The sequence below is a fragment of the Lontra canadensis genome, unplaced genomic scaffold (assembly GCF_010015895.1).
Source record: "Lontra canadensis isolate GAN:19392208 unplaced genomic scaffold, GSC_riverotter_1.0 scaffold84, whole genome shotgun sequence".
Lineage (NCBI taxonomy): Eukaryota > Metazoa > Chordata > Mammalia > Carnivora > Mustelidae > Lontra > Lontra canadensis.
The window spans coordinates 6,692,120-6,709,120 of record NW_022631078.1 but is presented as its reverse complement, the minus strand read 5'-3'; positions in this window follow the sequence as shown (position 1 = coordinate 6,709,120).

Genomic DNA, 17,001 nt, shown 5'->3' with positions numbered 1-17,001 from the left:
TTCGCGGGGAGGGGCGGAGTCCTTTTAAAGGAACCCTGACCTCCTTTTTTGAGCCGGGAGCTCCAGCTCTGGCCTCAGGCTCCTAAAGTACAGTCTCTGGGACAGGCCTTTTATTTCGCGCCTCGGAGGAAGAAGGCATTCAGTGTTTCGTTTTCGTTCGCTCATGCTCATTCATCATACTCTCGATTCCTTCCAAGCCTGCCCCTCCCAAGTCTTCGCTGGTTCAGCTCAGAACAAAACCTTGAGGTCACTCTTGGCTCCTCTTTTCGCATCCCACATCCAATCCATAAGCAAGCTTGTGGGTTTCAGACTTAAAATGCATCCAGAAGCTGACCACTTCTCACCACCTCCACCGCCACCACCAGGACAAGCTATCGTCATCTCTCACCCCAGACTCGTGTAACAACTTTCTTATTGGGTCCCCGCTTCCTCCCCAGGGGGGCTCTTCTCCATGCAGCAATCAGAGCCATCTTTTTTTTTTTTTTTAAGATTCTATTTATTTATTTATTTGACAGACGAAGATCACACGTAGGTAGAGAGACCGGCAGAGATAGAGAGGGGGAAGCATGCTCCCAGCTGAGCGGAGAGCCAGATGCGGGGGGCTTGATCCCAGGACCCTGAGATCATGACCTGAGCTGAAGGCAGAGGCTTAACCTACTGAGCCACTCAGGGGCCCATACATTTTTATTTTTAAATTAATTTTTATTTTTCAAATTCAAATTCAAATTTTTAAAAAAGATTATTTATTTATTTGAGAGAGAGAGAGAGAGAGAGCGTGTGCAGGGGGAGAGGCAGAGGGAGAGGGAGAAGCAGACCCCGTGCTGAGCATGGAGCCTGCTGCATGACTCTGATTCCAGGACCCTGGGATCATGAGCCCAAGGCGGACCGAGCCACCCAGGTGCCCCTATTTTTTTAATTTTTAATTTTATTTTATTAGATTTTATTTCTTTGAGAGAGAGGGAGAGCACAAAGTGAGAGGGAGAGAGAAAAGCAGACTTCCCACTGAGGAGGGAGCCCAATGTGGGTCTCGATCCCAGGACCCTGGGATCATGACCTGAGCCAAAGGCAGATGCCCAACGGACTGACCCACCCAGGTGCCCCTGTTTTTATTTTTATTTATTTTTATTTTTAAGAAGAGCATGAGTAGGGGGAGTGGCAGGGGGTGAAGGAGATTCTCAGCTGAGACTGACATGGAGCTTGATCCCAGGATCCTGAGATCGTGACCTGAGCTGAAGGCGGATGCTTAATTGACTGAGCCACCCAGGTGCTCCTAATTTTTATTTTTTAATTAAAAAAAAATACTTAGAAGGGCCTTTCTTAACAATCCCTATCTAAAGTAGCAAGTCTTGGGGAGGCTGGCTGGCTCAGCTGGTAGACTCGCCACTCTTGATCTTGGGGATGTGAGTTCAAGCCCCACCTTGGGAGTAGAGTGTACTTAAATTAATAATAAATCATCAAAAAAAAAAAAAAACAACCCTCCATTATCTTAAAAAAAAAAAAAAAAAGCAAATCTCCCTGTCTTCTTTTTCTGCTCTATTTTTCTCAACAGCACTCATCTCCACTTCGCATGTGGTCAAGAACTGCACAGCCTCTGAGATTGTACCACATTTACAAACGAATAAACTGTTACTGTTTATTATTGTTTAGTTATAGTGTGTTACTGTTTCATGGATGAAACTCCTGGGTAAGAGACAAAGAATTTTGTCTAGTTTGTTTCCTATTACTCATGGTATAAACAGTAGCAGGTGTGTTTGTGTCACTACTCCATGTCCCCCAAGCCCTGTGAAGGACCCACCATGGACCCTTATACACTTCATGCGTAGGACAGCAGTATAGAAGGGGACTAGACATTCACTCCTTTTATAGCAAGCAGCATACAGTTCTTTGTCCGGGGCATGGGGGAGATGTCACCTCCTCCTTCAAGGTTGCTTGCTGCAAACACAACCCTGAGAAATCAATCGTTTGGGTAAAGAGCTTTCAGGGCCTTGCTCCCTTGGCATTCCCGGCAGGAGCCCGCAGCGAAGTGCCTGATGCTGGCCCATTGTTTCTCCCAACAGTTACATGATTACTTGTGCGTTGTCTTTCAAGCTACAGCAAAAGACACAGGAGAGCGGAGACTTTGTCATTTTGCCTGTCTGGGCCTTTAAAAAGTGCCTGGCCCCATGGGAGTTGCTCCAATATTATTTGTTGAATGAATGGATAGATTTACATCCATTGATTAATTCTCAGCGGGGGTTCTTTCATCATTTCCTAGGCGGACCCTTCACCCCACCTTGAGAATACAGATAAGTCAGGCATTGTCTGTCAGCTCTGGAGTGGGGGGGAACCAGACCCTGATCACACAGGTGTGCTCCCTGCTGTGGTGTCTGGGAGAGCAGAGCCATACTCCCTGGCTAACCTACATCCTTCTCACTGCAGGCGAAACTGTATCTTGCTTAGAAAGAGCGGGAAATATATGGCTTCATGGAGTTCCTGCCCCAGTTCCTGATTGCTGCTACATGGGGTGTGGAAGGGACTCCCCAAAAGTCAGATGGTAATTAGTACTCTGAACATTAAGTAAGGTGAGCTAGGGGATGGAGACGGACAGGAAGAAGCTACTTTGGGTCAGGGGAGGCTTCTGTCAGCAGGTCATGTTTGAGCAGATGCCTGAATTCAGCAAGAGAGGAGCCAGTTAAGGATATGGACAGGGCTTCAGGCAGGAGTAGCAGCAGATGCTAAGACCCAGAGCGGGGAGCATCCCTGATAAGGGAGGCCAGGGGCCGAAGCAGATGGAGTCAGGAGACAGTGGGGAGAGGGAAGGCTGCAGAGGTCACTGAGGCCCTCGGAGTGCCCCGGAGAGACCCTGGCCCCCGTAGCACTTGCTAGAAGGGACTGAGCTGAGACCCATTCAATCATCAGGTGCTGAGTGCCTGCCTTGGGCCAGGTTTGGTGCTGCGCGCTAGTGACCCAGGCACCAGAGATACCATCCCTGCTCGGTGGCGGTTGGACCGATTACAACAGCCAAAGCAGCCCAGTTGGTGAGAGCCACCCCAGGGAGCCTCGGGGGCCCAGATGCATGTAGGGTCCCTGGGGAGCCACCGCTACACTTGCTGCGGAGGTAACGGTTGGCTGAGATGTGAAAGTGAGCTGGGGCTTGTCGCCTGGGTAGTGCAGTAGAAAGGAGCTGTGTGTGGGATCCATACAGCGATGAAGGGAGAGGATGGGCCAGAAGGCCAGACCCAGGCCTGGAGGTTCTAATATCAAGAACATGTGGAACTGGCAGGGCCATCAGACACCCTCTGGGACAGTGTTTTTCAAATTGGCTTCTGTGGAGCTCTGGGGAGATGCCTTAGGGATATGCTATAAGGAGCAAGGGGAAGCTGCGTGGGTAGGGCCCAGAAACCCCATCCCATTATTTAACAGAAGCAGCTCAGGCTTTATTCTGTTTTATATTGAGCTTCCCATTATGTTTTTATTTTTTTAAGATTTTATTTATTTATTTGACAGAGATCACAAGTAGGCAGAGAGGCAGGCAGAGAAAGAGAGAGGAGGAAGCAGGCTCCCCGCTGAGCAGAGAGCCTGATGAGGGTCTCGATCCCACATGATCCCATGATCCTGGGATCATGACCTGAGCCGAAGGCAGAGGCTTTAAACCACTGAGCCACCCAGGCGCCCCCAATATGTTTGTGTGTGAATAAAGAATCATATGGCTAAAACAATATCTGAAGGCCATTGATCACATTTTTTACGGCTTTACCATAGTATAATTGACATAGGATAAGCTACACATAGTTAGTCTATAGTTTGGTAAGTTTTTTTTTTTTTAAGATTTATTTTTTTATTTGACACGGAGAGAGCACAGTAGGGGAAGCAGCAGGCAGAGGGAGAGGGAGAAGCAGACTTCCCACTGAGCAAGGAGCCCTACACAGCGCTTGACCCCAGGACCCTGGGATCATGACCTGAGCCGAAAGCAGACGCTTAACGACTGAGCCACCCAGGTGTCCCTGTGGTTTGATAAGTATTGACCAGTGTGTCCTCCTAGGAAGCCACTACCACCATCAGTGTAATGCACATGTCCATTACCTCTGAAAATTTCTCCATACCCCTCCCCCAACTCCTCTCTGTCCTTCCACTCCAGACTGTTGAGAAGCACTGAGGAGTCTATGCTCACAACAGTCCCATACTGGAAACACCCCAAATGTCCTTCGGTGGTCAGCAGATAAACCAGTTGTGGTATACTGACCAATGTAGCAACATCAGTTGAGAACTAAAATGATTGTGTTGAGCGACAGACGCCAGACACAAAAGTACATAATGTATGAGTCCATTTACATTAAATACAAATACAGGAAAACCTAATTTACAGTGATAGATATCAATGGGTACCTTTGGGAAGGGGGTATTGACTGGCACCAGGAAGAAGCGAACCATCTGGGGAGATGGAAATCTCCTAGACATTGATCAAAGCTGTATACACAGGTAAACACTCACCACTTAAGATTTGCATTTTACTAAATGAGTACTCAGTCTCATTACAATTCCCCCTGTGAATGCAAACTTACTCCCCTTGCCATATGCATCTGGAGAGGACCCACCACCCTTAAAGGGGTCCAGATGGTCCCAGAGCTGGCAGGGTGTCTGTGGGGTGGGGGACCCTGGGTCCTGAAGGCATCTCCCCCAATGACCTTTCCCACCTGCCTATCCTCATATTTCTGGGAATGGACTCCCTGAGGAAGTGTTTCCTTGAAACTGCTTTCCCGCCCTATAGGCCTCTGGGGCTGCTCTCTACCCTAAGGCAGTAGGCACTGATGTTTATGGAGTGCACACTGGGAGCCTGACACTTTGCTGACACTCTGTTTATGGCACAGGTGGGAGGACCCAGGCTTGGGAGGTGGACCCCTTACCCCACCCCCACTCCCTAGCTTCGTCACTGAGAAGCTGGGTGACTTAGAGGGAGGAGAAAGTAAGAAGCCTCACCTCTGAGCTGTAGCAGCCTCATCCCAGATGGGCTCTCAACGCCAGTCCAGCTGGAGGACAGAATGAAACAGTGTGGGTGGCCATGCCTGGGACATTGGGGTGCTCATTGCCCGGGAGTCACAACCATGTGAGGTTGTATCCCAGCCAGGGCAACTGTGGGGCTGGTGAGGCAGAACCTGGAGAGGCAGCTCCTGTGTGGGGGCCTGAAGGCCAGGCTAGGGCTCTGACTCTGGCATTGTCACTTTCTTGCTGTGTGACCTTGGATGACGGATAAATGAATTACTATGCATAAAACACTGAAAGCAGTGTCTACATTGGACCTAAGTGTCCAGAGTCTCCGCCTTGGTTCTTTCCTCTACAATACAGGATTCTCATTGGCTCTACCAGTCACTACTGTGTACCCACCCACTGGCTGGGGACCCTCATCTCTCCCTACCCGCAAACCAAACCGCAAGCCTCCAAACCCTTCTATTTATCTCAGCTGGGTCCCCTCCTCTCCAGGCTCAGCAGACACTGGACCCAGCAGCCTGCTGGGTGGTTCCCATCCCTCCCCGAATTCTCCCAACCCTGCTCTGACTGTCATTTCTGTACCACGTGCACAGCGCGAGGGATCCAGAAGGGAAGGTTGGTTGCCAGGGCAACGGAGGATAAAGCCCTTGTTCTGCCAGTCTGCTGATTGGCTGAGACACATCCCGCCTCCCACCATCCTGAGGGTCGGGGGTAGAGGGGTCTTGATGGGCAGGGAGAGGTACCAGTGTGCCTTGCCGGCATAAGACTTCCCCCTCCTGGCCCAGTCAGAGCCCCCAGGGCCTGAGGAGCTCAGTCTCCCACGGGGGACACTAGCCTCGCCCTTTCTCTGCCTCCAGCACCCACGGCGGCTGCAGATGGCAGTGTGTCTGGGGACAGCAGCTGCAACAGTCTGCAGACCGACGCTGAGCTGCTCTGGCTGAGGTGGTGCGCTCAGCACAGAGCCGCCCTGGACAGGCATCGGCAGGGCGTGAGGTGGGTCTGCGGGCATTTGGGGGAGGGGAAGGGGGCACCTGCCGATGGTTTGCGAGGCAGGAAGCTGGGCTCTACAGTCCTCAACCCTCACACTGTCCTAGATGGGACTTTGGCTAGAATGGGGCTGGAAAGTTCCTTATAGATCATCTGATAACCCCTCTTCCACCTCGTCACGGTGCGTGGGGAACCTTGAAGCCCAGAGTGGGGTGAGGTACGGCCCAAGGTCGCACAGAAGCGCAGCGAGTGATTTGTTTCAGCTAGGCTAGTCCCTGAGAATCCAGGAGAAGGTCCGGGGGTCCTCAGTCTGCCTGGGAATGCCTGGGGTTTTCTTCACAGGGATGGAGAGGTTGGGGAACTCTAAACCCTGCTCCATAGAGCCACACCACTGCAGCCCAAGTGGCTTTGGCTCTGCCCAAGTCCTTCATTCTCATGTTTAAGCTGCAAGGGGACTGGGATTCCTGCCTGTGGCTGGGGGGTGGGGCACGAATACAGTACTTGGTCTCAGTCAAGTTCATCTGGAGCAGCCTTCCTGCTTGGGGTCCCTCTTCCTGACTTCCTCTCAACCCAGCTGCACCAAAGCAATTTTGAACTCTCTCTTTGGCTCTCCAGAAAGGCAGATGCTTAGGAGAGAATGGCTAAGCCCTCTTCATTTTATTTCTCCATGAGTATGGCACCTTGAGACTCTGTCTGTGCTTCAGAGGGGCCAGTGGGGACCCTGGGGGTCAGGGGCAGGCATCAGGATGGATGTGGGACTGGTAAGCAGCATCTCTCTCTCCGGGGGTTACGGCACACCTTGAAGACCCACCTGGAAGTAGCAGGACAAGAGGGGCTGGAGTTTGGAGACAGAGGTCTGAGGAGCTGGGGCTTCTCTTTAGCTTGTCCTGGAGTCATTCCATTCATCCTTTCTTCCTTCCCCAGAAGCCAACGTGGGTCCCTGCTCATCTCAGTCTGCTCAGGCGTCCTTTACTCATTCTGGAGGACTCAAACCTCAGGCCATCTCTGGGCCTTTGGGGCCCACACAGCTCTTAGTCACCTTCCAACCCAGGGCAAGTTAGTGAACCCCTCTGGGCCTCAGTAAAATGTAGACAGTAACACCTACCCCACAGGCCTCGTGATTTGTAAACACGCCCTAAGAGGGCTCTCTCCTGGCAGGCAAACGTGGGGCTCTCATTCTTCCCCAATTTTTACTCCTCAAGAAGGGTTTGAGGGTGGGTTAAATGGGTCCTACTCTATCCCATTCCTGGAAAAGATGGTCTGGCTTTTGAAAAATGAGTAGGAGCCTACCACATGAACATGGTACAAAGGACATCCCAGGGAAAATGAAAATGAAAAGGGCATCTCCATCCTATGAAAGATGGAGACTGTATGACACGCAGGGACACACAGGTGACTGATGAGCAGTTCCATAGGATGGCACATGGGCGGGGAGAGGAGGATGGGGAGGTTGGCAGAGCACAGCTATGAGTACCTTTGGGCCATTCTAAGGGGTCTCGGTATATGGAAACTTCATGAAGCACCTTATATCTGCCACCTTCCATTTTCCTGCTTTCCTGCCCCCGGTGGGCTGGAAATAACAACAGGTAAGACAAGGGCTGATTCGGGGCCATGCAGCTTGGTCCTAAATGCTCTTTAGGTCTTACCTTGTCAAACATTCACAGTAACCTTAAGAAATGGATCCTACTTCTGTCCCCATTTTACAGATAAGGAAACTGAGGCTCAGAGAGTAAGAACAAGGAACTATAGAGCACGTATCATGGGCCAGGCATTAATTCTGAGTATTTTACATAAATTAACCTATTGAACAGTCACAGCAGCTCCCTGGTCCAGGTGCTATCTTCATGCCCATTTTACAGATGTAGAAACCCAAGGCCCAAGTTTTTGGGGCGGTGTTCACAGTGTTATAATTACAAAACTGGGCATAGGCGTGAGTTCGGGAGACTGCGCAGACCCTGTTGCCATCAACCCGGTCCCCTGAGGATGGGTGTTTGTTCAGATGGCTCTTGCAAGCCACACCCAGCCAGGATGTGCCAGCGGCTGGGGACCCACTCATCTGTGAGGGTCTGGCAAGAGGGTGGGGGGCAGAGGGCAACATCTGCGACTGCACAGTCAGGGCCGGGAGGGGTGGCTCAGGCGAGGCATGGCCCCAGCTGTCCTTCACTGAGCGCCCCCCCCCCCCCAGGCTCCGGTTGAGCGAGAGTTTAGGCAACTTGCCTGAGGGCACCGGGGCCTGTGAGGGATGGAGCCAGGTCCCGCCCTCAGCTCTAAGCGGCCTTCGTGAAGGGTGAGTAGGTCCCAGGAGGGCCCCTGTGAGGGGGGCAGCTCTGTTCTTGGCCCCGCGCAGGGGGCAAGCCGGCGAGTCCCCGCCCTCCACTCTCCTGGGCCTCAGCCTTCCCAGCTGTAAGGTGATGCTCCGACCTTCTGGCTCTGGGAAGCCGGCGCGGGTCCCTCCGGGCTGGCAGGTGGGACCAGGGGCGCCTCCGCCAAGCACTCACCGCCCGTGTCTCGACAGCTGAGGCCGCCGCGATGCCGCACTTCCTGGACTGGTTCGTGCCCGTCTACCTGGTCATCTCTGTGCTCATCCTGGTGGGCTTCGGCGCCTGCATCTACTACTTCGAGCCCGGCCTGCAGGAGGCGCACAAGTGGCGCATGCAGCGCCCCCTGGTGGACCGAGACCTCCGCAAGACCCTGATGGTCAGAGACAACTTGGCCTTTGGAGGGCCAGAGGTCTGAGTGGACCCCCGCGGGTGGCCGGTGGCCGGCACCCGGCGCCCTCCCCCGCCTCGGCCAGCCTGCAGACCCCGGGGCAGAGAGGACAACCCCTGGTCCTCCAGGCCATCCTTCTTCAGCCTGGACCCTCCCAGCAGAGGCTTCCGGGTCTTCCGGGTGGACCCTGGCTGCACCTGTTAAGATGGGGAACCTGGGCACCTTAAGGTGTCACTGCTGCTGGCCCAGGGCTTGCTCTCCACCTCCTGCCCTCCCCAGCTCTGGGTTTAATTCCCCACTGACCCCCAGTGACTTTGTGCTGCCCAGCTCTCTTGTCCCTCACCTGCAGCCAGGCACCGCTGTCCCTGCCTGTCCTGAGCCTCGAGAGAGTCCCACTTCCCTACTGAATTCTTGGTGATGCTCAACGGCCCAGGCCACCCAAGGCACCCACCCTACAGCTTCACATGGCCAACTTCAAAGCAGACCCAAGGAAAAGTCCTTAACCCAACCCAGCCCCATGCCTCTGGACTCAGGCTTGGCACTGAGAGTATGTGATGGGGGGCAGGGTGTAAGACCACAGAGGAAGGAGGGGTGTGTGTGTGTGTGCATGAGAGAGAGAGAGTATGTCTGGGGGGGAGAGGAGAGGCATGTGGGGGAGAGGAGATGCAGGTCTGTGTGTGTGACAGGCGGAGTGGGAAGGTAGTGGGGATAGGGGGAGCTAGTGAGCAGCCCCCGGGGCCACCAGCAGCAGCTGGTGGACAGCAGAAACTGTCCCTCGGCCAAACTTTTCTATATCTCCCCGTCCCCAAGGCCCCTGCCCTGTACTGCTCTTTCAGATACTGGCCCCCTCCCCGCACCCACCCTGCCCACCCTAGCCCCACCAGGGAGCCGCCCTCCTGTGTGATTGGCAGTCTGTCTCACTCTCTTCCCCTGGAGTGCCCCTCTTAGTTTCTTGCAATAAAAAAGACTTCTGACTATTTTTGTGGGACTCTCTCCTTTCCTGAAGGGCGGTTCATGTCTGTCATGTCATTGGATCTACAGAAAAAACTATGATAGTGCAATATTCCCCTTTTTAGGGGATGGGGACACCTGTCTCAGAGAGGGTAGCTAAAGCAGTTTCTCAGCAGTAGCATTCCTGATGTGGTGGCCCAGATCATTCTTTGCTGTGGGAGGCTGTCCTGTGTGTTGTGGGAGAATGGGCATCTCTGGAAACCAGTAACTGGAAACCAGTAACTCTCACCCCTTCCCCCTACTCAGGACAGCTGAAGCTGTTAGCTGAATACATGAGGTCGCGTGCCACTGAGACTAAGAGTTCAGTCACAGAGATGCAAAACAAAGGCCTTAAACCAAATAGAATGTTCTTTCTCACTCACAGCACAGTTCTCAGGAAGGTTGTTGGGAGCTAGTCTGATGGCCGGGTCCCCGGATGTTCATTCCCTAAGGAATGAGGGAAAGCGGGAGCTGCATCTCTGGAGGGCTGGGGCTGCTCTTCTGCTATGGGACAAGCCCAGGTCTTGCCTACCCTGGGTTGCAGAACCCAGCCAGGGGGAGGCCCGAGAGGCACCCGAGGCTCACACCCAAGTGCCTCCTTCAGTTCTGTGCCCCTGGGGCCTCTCTGGCCTCCCCCAGCCCGGCCCTGCTGCGTCCAATTGTGGAGATATTCCCCACGTGCTCTGGTACCAGGGGGCTGGCCTCACTAACCCTCACTGTGCCCTTCTTGCAGGCACAAGACGCCAACGTGAAATCAGCTGAAGTAAAAGGGTTTGGGTCGGGACTGAGGCTTGTTGGACCATGGTGTTCAAGGATGTCCCCAGGACCTGCCATCTCTCTGTCTGTCTCCCTTGGTCCTGATTTCCTTTGTGGCGGCTGCATTTTCCGGCAGACTTTCTCCTGGTGGCGGTCAAGTTCCCCTGGCAGTCCTAGGCTCCCACAGTCTTCAGCACCTTGATTCCAGGATGGAGCAGGCATCTTGTTCCAGCAAAAGCTCAGGGCGTGGACTCCCATTGCCCTCAGCCCCTGCCCCTGGAGGCACATGAGCTCAGGGCATGGGGCGCCCCGATTTCCAGCCCCTCTGGTCCCCACTGCTGGACCCGGGTGGAGATAGCCTACTGATCACATGGTCCCAGGAGGGCTGGGGCAGGCAGGGAGGGGCAGTTGCCTGAGGGAGGAAACAGGTCTTGGGAGGAAGAGAGAGGGACTGAAGAGGAGGAAACGGGACGCCTGGGTGGCTCAGTTGGTTGGACGACTGCCTTCGGCTCAGGTCATGATCCTGGAGTCCCGGGATCGAGTCCCGCATCGGGCTCCCAGCTCCACGGGGAGTCTGCTTCTCTCTCTGACCTTCTCCTTGCTCATACTTTCTCTCACTGTCTCTCTCTCAAATAAATAAATAAAATCTTAAAAAAAAAAAAAAAGAGGAGGAAACAAGTATGGAGAGATGTTAGCCACCCAGGCTACCCAGAGGGCTGGACTAGCTGAGCCTGCGAGGGCCTCAGGCTATATCTGGCCTACTGCCAAATTTGGTTTGTCCAACACAGCGTTTTGGGGGAAAATGCAAATTAATTGGCAACATTTATAAGTCAGGAGATTTCACATGAGAAATCTCCTTTTCTGACTCCTCTTTAAAAATAAAACTTCTGGCCACACTGGATTCGAAGTGTGAACGTGTTCAAGGTTATAAACACGTAATCTCCGCAGGGAGGGTGTTGACCGTGACCCTGCCTGAGGCTTGGGCCATGGCCAGTCCTCCTCACTGCTGCAGAGCAGCAGAGCTTCTCATCCCAGGGCTGCCGAAGAGGAGCCTAGGGCTCAGAGAGGGTAAGGGGTTCTCGCCAGCCTTGTGCCTAAACTTGGGCCCTTTCCCAGTTCCCACAGCTTCTTACATAAATGCTTATTTACATCTGCTCTTCGCCTAAAGAATGCAAGAAGGTTTCAGTTAAAGAAGCCACACACATAGGGGCGAAAAGGAAACATTCTGACTGACTACTCCCGTGATACTATTGTCTCTGAGCTTCCCGGCAGCCAGAGGGAAAGGACACACTAAGAAGTCATTTTATTGGGGCGCCTGGGTGGCTCAGTGGGTTAAGGCCTCTGCCTTCGGCTCAGGTCATGATCCCAGGGTCCTGGGATTGAGCCCCACATTGGGTTCTCTGCGGGGAGCCTGCTTCCTCCTCTCTCTCTCTCTGCCTGCCTCTCTGCCTACTTGTGATCTCTGTCTGTCGAATAAATAAATAAAAATCTTAAAAAAAAAGTAGTCATTTTATTCTTGTTATGTGATAGAAGGGAGAGAAATGGACTCTTTGTGAAAGACAAATTTCTGGTTCTAGATACAAAAAGAAATGTCTCAAATGGGACATTAACACAACAGACTGTATCCTCGGCATTTTTTGGGGGAAGGGGGAGGATTGACTCAGACAGCAGAGCCTACGGAAACAGGCCATTGCCCATGAAGACAGATTTTTCCTTCTGCCAGGGCATGCCAGAGGACTATACTGGGAGCAACCTGGGGTCGGGACCTGACCATAATAAATCCTAGGAAACTGTTCATTTATATCGCACGTCCTTGGGCAAGCTTCCTTAGCTTGTAGACATACATCAGAATCCAGCCAGCATTTCTGTGCACCAGGCACTGAAAATCACAGATGACCGAAGCCCAGATGAATGTCCCCCGCCAGTGCCTGGCCTCATGCTCAGCCCAGGGCAGGTTTTCTGTAGATGGCGTGTTGTTTCTGTATCACTCCTGCCCTGCCTGCCCCCTGGGTTGTGGCAAATGTCAAAAGAGCTAGTTGGCAAGTAAGCACCCTATAAATACTGTGTGTCCTATAGCTATCCTCCCGTACCCCATGGAAGCCTATCACATACCTACTCTACCCAGCACTAGCCCTGCTACCAAGAATGCAATGACAAAGAAGATAAGAGTCTCTGAATTAAAAGGGCTCATATGCTGGAGGGGACAGATGTGTAAGCAAATGACAGAAGTGCCACCGCAGCAAGGAGCTGTGTGAGAAACTGAAAAGAGAACTGAAGACTCTTGGGGTGGGGCTTTGTGAAGGAAAGCTTCCTAGAGGACATAACGACTCATCTGGGTTTTGAAGGCTGAATAAGAGTTTTCCCTGTAAAGGGAAGAGCAGTCAGTAAGTGCAGAGCCATGGAGGTTAGGGGGAACCCGGTACTCTCTGAAAAGTGTGAGGGGTGTCGTGTGGTTGAAGTCTAGAATATTGGTGAGTGGTGGGAAGGGAGACTGAATGACCAGAAGGTGGTTTTTCACATAAGGTTAGATCCAGGGAGAGAATCAGATGACTTTCCAGTTGCTACCTCCTCCAAGAAGCCCTCCCTGATCCCACCACCAGCTTTCCCCATTACAGCCCTAATCTTGTGCTGTGATTTTGTTTATGTGTCAGTGGAGAGCAGCAATGGCATCTCCTCATCTCAGCCCACAGCTTGCCTGGCACTGGGCAAGGCCTCCGTGAAAGCATGCTTGTTGGATGAATGGGCTGGGCTGGTCTCTTTGGAAGTCTTGCCAGGGGCTACCCATCTGCTTAGCTACTGAGATTTTAGAAAGGCTTAGAGGCTTCCTGGGGGCCAGGGTGGGCGTGGGAAACTGTTGTGCAGGTTTTTTAATGCCTTGGGATGTTTTGCAGAGTCCCGAAACTTCCCTTTCCTACCATCTGGGAGCTGTCGGGAGATGGTGGGTGTGTCTGGGCCAGGCCCAGAACAGGACAAGAAGCAGGAATGTACAGGGTCCCTGCGTAGGAGTGGTTGCAATGTTTGGACTCTTGGCCCCGGGTTGGGGGTTGCAGCACAGGCTTCCCATTGTTCCACCCCCTCGGCTCTCCACTTTGGTCGGTCAGGAAGGGCTTCGAAAGGCCAGAGACTAGCTTCGGGAGGAAGGAAGAGGCTTCAGGCTCCCTCAACAGACAATCACGCTGTCAATCAACGCCTCCAGGGGGCAAACCCCTTCTCTGCCCCCTACAGTAGGAAGGGCTCAGAATTTGGAGACCTGGATGGCAAGCCACAGGTTTACTGTGTGAGTTTCCTCAAGTCCAAGTCTGCCCCCCACCCCTGTATCCGCAGCTGGAAGCAGGTGGAGCTGATGCGGAAGTCACAGGAAATCATGAGGGCAAAGAAAAAAGGGAACCAGAATGACGAGGCTACGGCTTTAGTGGCTAACCTGGATTGAATTCACTGCACTTCTCACTATATACCTACAACTGGGCAAGTGGGTCATCGGTCCTGTTCATCAACTATTTCTGGCTCTTCCATTCTCACACACAGTAGGGTTAACTTCCCTACCTCCTCGTGGTGGGTGGGACCATGTGGCTAATTCTGGGATCAGAAGTGAGTCCAGGCCAGGGGTGTGTGGGTGGCTCAGGCAGTTAAGCGTCTGACTCTTGATCTCAGCTCAGGTCTTGATCTCAGGGTTATGAGTCTGGGCCTGGAGCTGGGCCCAGTGTGGATGGAGCCTACTGAGAAGGAGGAGGAGGGGGAGGAGGATGAGGAGGAGGAGGAGGAGGAGGAGGAGGAGAGAGTCTAAGCCAAAGCATTTCATTGCTAGTGCACATTTCACCCCTCCGTCTGTCTGTCACAATGACCTGCAAGGCTCCAGAAGGTGGCTGCTCCATCAGCCTGGGTCCCAGGAAGATGACACAGAGCAGAGCCTCTGTGGATCCATACCACAGTGGACATGAGAAATGAATGAGAAGGAAACCTTTGTTGTTATAAGGCCCTCGGGTTTTGGAACTGTTTGTTATTGCAGTATAATTTAACCCATCCTGACCGATACCATTCCCATTTTTACAGGTGAAGAAACTGGAGCTTGGAGACTGGTGACCTCAAAATCACACGGCGGTAGTAAATCCAAGACGGGGATTCTAGAGCCCGCATCGCTTGTCTGGGAGGCCACCACAATGATGTTTTGCTTGGATCAATGTTTGTCCTCTGAGGCTACTTCCAAGGCCTTGAGGATCATTCCTTTGCGGAGAAAGAACAGCAGCGCAGACATGAGGTCATTGCCACTGCAGACCACTAGAGGGCAGCTGAACCCAGGCTGTAATTACTGGGCAGGCAGTGCCCTCCAGGTGGCCCCCGCTCCCCCAATCCTGGAGGACAGAGCGGGGCAGATGGGCCTGGGAGATGCAGACTTGAGCCAGACTCAGGCCTGACTCTCAAGTCCCTAAGAGCCTGGCAGGGAGCCAGGTGGAGGAATGCTAGATCTTTAAGCTGGAACAGCCCCCGTGAAGGCACCTGGGATGTCTTTGCAAAGGACACCGAGGGCCAGAAGCCCAAGCGATCTGGTAGAAGCTGTGTAATGACTCGTTTGCCAAAGTGGGGGAGAGAATCCAGGACTCCTGACTCCTACTCAGGGCTTCCATATCTCAGGAATGATGTAATCCAGTGGGGGTGACCAGTAAAGGCTCCCCCTACCCAATCTGTCCAGGCAGAACTGTGCTGTCCCCTCCCCCAGCCATCTGTATTCTTCCTCAAACTGGGCTGGTCCCCAGAACAAGAAGGGAGGGGGAGGAACTCCAGACCCCGCCCCTCCCCCACCCACGGGGCTTCCAGCAGGTGTTGCCCCAGTAACCAGAGCGCAGCCAAGTTTGGAAAACTTAGAGGTTGAAAAGGGAGAGAATGGATAGAGAGGGGAAGGTCGGAGTCCACACAGTCACCATTCACTCCGTCATTTCATTCATTCACTCATCCGTTCATTCATTCATTCAGCTGATGCTTGCCAGGGCCTCGGACCCAGAGAAAATAAGTTCCCCTGTGGCTAGAGGCTGTCACACTGGATGGCACAGATATAGAACATTTCCATTATCGTAGAACGTTCTATTGGCCAGCACGGCTCCAGGAGCTCACTCGCTAAGGAGGGTAATCCCCAGGAAAATCGACCAGACCGCACAGCGTTTGTGGGTGGCGGTGTGCTCATCAGCCAAAAGCAGGTGACAAGGCAAAGATTACAGGAGGCACTGAGAGCAGGTTTAGCCTAGTTCCTGGCTCAGGGGGAGTGCTCAAAGGATGTCCTGTATTGTCATTGCTGTGTTACTGTAAGGACCTGTTTACATACCCATCTTCTTGAGCAGCCGGCGAGCTCCTTCCCAGCCTCGGCACAGTGCCTGGCATATAGTAAGTGTCCAGTAAATGGCAGCTATGATTAGCACGATCACTGTTATTACTGTTGCGATGACAGGGGCAGAAGAAGACACCCAGCTCACAGGGTGGGGCTCCCGGGCCCAGACTTGGGTCATCTTCATGTCCTCAGGGCCTTGGGACAGGGTCCAGCTGGAGTGGGGAAGGGCTCAAGGAATTGTTGAAGCAGACAGCCCTGGCTTTAGCTTCTGGGAACTCCAGCTTGACCCAGAAAAGTCCTCAGGTGGGTGACAAGATAGCTGGGGGTCGCAGAGCTAAACGGAGGCGTGGAAGCAATGCAGAGAGAAACGAGGATGGTGCGGGGACCACCGGAGTGTGGCCGTATTTGGAGTGTCCTTAATTGGCTCCAAGAGTTCTAATCATTTGGTTTACAGGATAAAACTGCGTGGGTTCCCGTGGGAGAGCGCTAGCTATGCTGAGGGAAACTTTGGAGGGAACCAGGAGATGTCTCTCAGGGGTGAGAGTCTGTGGGAGACAGAGTAGATTTAAATTTGGGGAGGGCAGACAACAGGGCACGGCCCTCCCCCAAGATGCCCTTGAGTCCAGGGCAGCCCAGCCTGGCCATTAGGAGCCTCCCCAGGCCCTTCAGGATTCCAGAGGCTCAGAACAGCCATTCACAGACGCCCACTCCTGAGAAGCCAGCCCCTCCCTGCCCCAGAGCCCAGCCCAGCTGCCGATGTAGCTGGTGGGACAGGTCAGGAGAGGGCTGCGCCCTAGGCCTGGGGACGATGGCTTGGAGGCTGAGCAGAGGCCCATGAGGGGACCAGAGGGAAGAGGACCCTGAGCTGGTCACAGTAGCCATCTGGGCACAGAGGAGGGCTTCCTGGACTGAGGAGCACTGGACTTTACTTGTTCTCTGATCAAGGCAGGTGGGTATTTATGTGTGTTTGTATGGAGAGGGAGTAAATGGGAGGGGACCAGGGATAGATGATGGGAGATAGGCTCAGTGAGGGGGTGGGGGTCTGGCGACATTGGAACAAGTGGATCTCAGAGATCCTATCCTTGGGCCTGCCCTCTCCGTGTGGGCATGCACACCGGGGGTAGATATTTGCGGGTGAGGCCAGCGTGTGCCCAGGTATGCGTGGTTGTGAATAAGGCCAGGAGAGCAGGGCCATACGGCTGTGCTGAGTGGGCGGTGATGGAGGCTGGCACAGTCTTGGATACAAACATGTGGCTGGAGAAGGGCTGGGGTATCAC